Source organism: Neopsephotus bourkii, unplaced genomic scaffold (genome assembly GCF_033783945.1).
Source record: "Neopsephotus bourkii isolate Nb327-2 ecotype Australia unplaced genomic scaffold, CSIRO-AGI_Nbou_v1 NB_272, whole genome shotgun sequence".
Lineage (NCBI taxonomy): Eukaryota > Metazoa > Chordata > Aves > Psittaciformes > Psittacidae > Neopsephotus > Neopsephotus bourkii.
In genome coordinates, this window is record NW_026900781.1 from 11486116 (window position 1) to 11490133 (window position 4018).

Consider the following 4018-nt stretch of genomic DNA (forward strand, 5'->3'; position numbering starts at 1 on the left):
TAACTGCCTACTGCTGCTCAAAAGGGTGAGTTATGGCTACAGCAAGTAGAAATGTATATGCATGTGTTGTGTGAGCAATAACAAAGACTGCCTGTGATTAAGGATTGCAGAAATGTGTCAAAGGAAAATACTGACAACAGTTGGGATATAAAGAACACAAACTTCAAGGGAATTTGGTAAAAAATATCTCAGTGCCAGCGCAAGTCTGGATTTTTTGTGATTGAAAAAGCCATGTGTAAAAACACCACATGTAATCCCATGTGCTGCAAAGCTTGAGCCAGTCCCTGCTTGTGACATTTCACAGCAGCTGAGGTTTCCGTGCCACAGGAGAAAAAGACCCGCAGTTGACAAGCAAGTCAATTCAGTGGAGCAAACTGAAAGCCACTTTTGAAAATATGGCCAAAGTATTTTTCCAAGCAGCCAAATGCTGGGCAAAGATAAGGTATTTCCTTATCCACTAGTATTTCCTCCCATAAAGGAAAATATTGAGTGAAACCCCTGACATTGTCCATTGATTTATACTGTGATAAGTATAGTTAATGAGTAACATCTAAACAACTTTGTGTATTTTGGCTGCAATTACCTTTCTTATTGATAGCGGTAATGATTTGCCACATAATTTTTTACCTTTCCTTTTCAAAAATCTGCAGTTTTGAAGCTGTTATAATTGCAATGTGATGTCATAGTGTATTGTGACAGAGATCAATAAACCAGACTGTTTTGTTGGTCACACACAGCTTCCCACTCCTTCCTCTCCCTTTCCCATCATCACAGAATTGTGGAGATTGTCTAGGACCTCTGGAGATTGCCTGAGTCCTTTACTCAGCCTTGGAGGGTCAGCTAGGGCAGGCTAATCAGGGTTGTGTCCACTTGAGTTTTGTATATCTCCAAGAATGGAGAGTCCACGACCTCCCTCAGCAACCTGTGCCAGAGAGAAAGAAGCTGTTTCTTATGTTTAGAGGGAATTTCTTGTATTTTTGGTTTGTGCCCATTACCTCTCCTACTGGCACTGGGCACCACTGGAAAAAGACTGGCTCCATCTTTTTCACTATTTCCCATAAAGCATTTATACACATTTATAAGATTCCCCTGAGCCTTCTCTGGGACAATCAGTCCCTGATCTCAGCCTCTCCTCATATGACAGATGCTCCAATACCTCAGGTTTCTCTATGTCTAGTTTTTCCTATGCTGTTTTTTCACTGAAAATGTTCCCCGCCATAGTCAGTAGTGGGTCTATTTTTTTCCCAAGACTCCCTTTTGCTGCAGATGGACCTGTAGAAGTCTTTTTCACATCCTTTGCTTTGATTTTCCTAACCTTTCCTAACCCTGCACACTAAGACACTGACTCTGTGTTGCTCCTGGATCACCTTACTCTACTTCCACCTCCTGAATGCTTCCTTTTTCTATTTGTGTTTACTCAGAAGCTCCTTGTTCATCCATATAGGCTTCCTGCCACCTTCACTTGATTTTCTGTTTGTTGGCATGAGCCATTCTTGAGGCCAGAAGAGGTGATCCTGAAAGTCAACCAGCTATCCTGGACTCTTTTCTTGAGGACCATCTCCTGCAGGATTCTTCCAGACAGATACCTCGAAAGGCTAACGTCTGCTCTCCTGAAGATCAGGAAACTGTGATCAAGTTGCCTTGTTCTCTTCTATTGGGATCTTGAACTCCACTATCTCATGGTCACACAGCCAGGGCTGCCCTGAGCCTTCATAATCCTGACTTCTTCCTTGCTTATAAGTACTAGGTCCACCAGAGGGTCTGCCTTTGAACTCCTTATCATGAATCCTCCTCATCAGAAATTATCATGAATGCACTCCACAAAACTCCTGGATTGCTTGTACCCTGCTGTGTCGTCCCTACAGCAGATATTGGGGATGTTGAACTCCCCCTTGAGGACTAGGGCCTGTGAAAGCAAGACTAATTCCAGTTGTCCAAAGGTCTTTCTTACTTCTCTTACTGATCAGAAGGTATTCAGCCACTGCAACATAGTGCACATTGGTTTGACCACTAATACTGACCCTTTAGATCTCAGCTGGCTCACCATTCACGCTCAGGCAGAGGTCTGTGCATTTCTGCTACTCTCACACAGATGGTGACTCTTCTTCCTTGCCTTCCCAGTCCATCCTTCCTAAAGAGACTGCCTCCCTCCATCAAAGTCCTGCCATGTTGTCCCCTCAGCACTTCATATTGTGCTTGAGGGGGACCCCCTCCAGGTCTGTTGTGCTGAGTATGAGGCACGTCGTTTTGCATCCTCTTTGTTAGCATGCTCCACTGCTTCCCTGTTTGATTGTGTGTTGTCAGCTCCTTTCCCTGGTCTCTGTGTAAAGCTGTCCTCACCAAGCCAGCCAGCTGTATGGCAAAGTTTCTTTCACTACTGAAAAGTTTACAGCTGTGAATCAATTAATGTTTTTATAGCCACATTCAATAGTTTCTGCGCAATCCATTATAGACCCTGCTGAAATTTATTTCAGATATCCTTCTCAGCAGCAGTGCAGATCCAGGTGTATCTCAGTTGGTTCAAACATATTGTTCTTATTGTTATTCTTGAACTTGTTGCTCCTCTCTCAGTCATCTGCCATGTACATCTGTTCAGTTTATTTCTATGACTGAACAAGCAGACATGCTGGGAGCAGGATCCAAAATCTTCCAAAAGGAGATGTGTGGCAGGTGCCTCACAGGACAGCATGTAACTTATCACAGAATCATAGAATGGTTTGGATTGGAAAGGACCTTCAAAGGTCCTCTAGTCCAATCCTCCTGCAATGAGAAGGGACATCTCCAACTAGATCAGGTTGCTCAGAGCCCTACCCAGCCTGGGCTTGAAGGTCTCCTGGGATGGCACATCCATCACCTTTCGGGCCAACCTGTGCCAGTGTTTTACCACCCTCATTGCAAAGAATATTTTTCCTCACATCTAGCCTGAATCTCCCCTCTTTAAAACTATCATCCCTCATCCTATTACAACAGGGCCTGCTGAATTCTTTCTCCATCTTCTTACAGGCCCCTTTTAAGAACTGAAAGGCCACAATAAGGTCTCACTGGAGCCTTCTCCAGGCTGAACATCCCCAACTCTTCCAGCCTTTCTTCATAGAAGAGGTGTTCCATCCCTCTGATAATTTTTGTGTCTCTCCTCTGGACCCCCTCCAACAGGTCCATGTCTTTCCTGTGCTGAGGACTCCAGAGCCAGATGTAGGACTCCAGGTGGGGTCTCACCAGAGCAGAAGGGGGAGAGTGTCCTCCCTTGACCTGCACTTATCTCATTCCTATGTGTGCTCCAACTCCTAGAACAGCCAGATCACTCCCAGAAAAAGCCATTCTTTAGTAACAGCATGAAGTTTCACGGCAGCCTTCTGCATTCCTGAGGTCAGAGCTCTACAGACACAGGTTTGGCAGCACTATCTGAAGTAGGGTTGTGCTGCTTGAGCATGGCTATGGGGTCTGTCGCAGCCACCCAGTCCCCATGTGCTGCTGTCTGAGATATGGAGAGATGATTCTGTCATCTGCTGTCTGAGATATGGAGAGATAATTCTTGGGTTTAAAACATACTAAAACACGATTATGGAGGCCTGAGCTAGAAACACAGGTTTCACAGGTGCTAAAAACACAGCAGCACATCCTTTGCTGCAGCAGCACAGCAGATGCGAAGAAAGTAATGGGATGAACTCCCAACAGGTGCACAAAGAGGAGTTGGAGGGGGGGTTGGAGTTTTGGGGTTTATTTCCCACTTTTTCGGCCCGACCCGCACCACGCCTTGTGCAACTCCGGCCTCTCTCCCTCCCACCGGCTGAGGGCGAACCCCCTCCAGCGCCCCACGCACTCTAACTGCGGACGATCCCGGCGCGAACACCCCACCGCCATCCCCACACCCGCACGGAGCCCCCCGCAGCGGGAGACAACGCCACGGCACCGCCCCGCCCCCGTGCGCCCGTTGGCTCCGCCGCATGAAGTCACCGGCGGGGCGGGGCACGGCGCCCGATTTAATGGGGGCCGCGGGGCGCGGCCTCCGCAGTGGAAA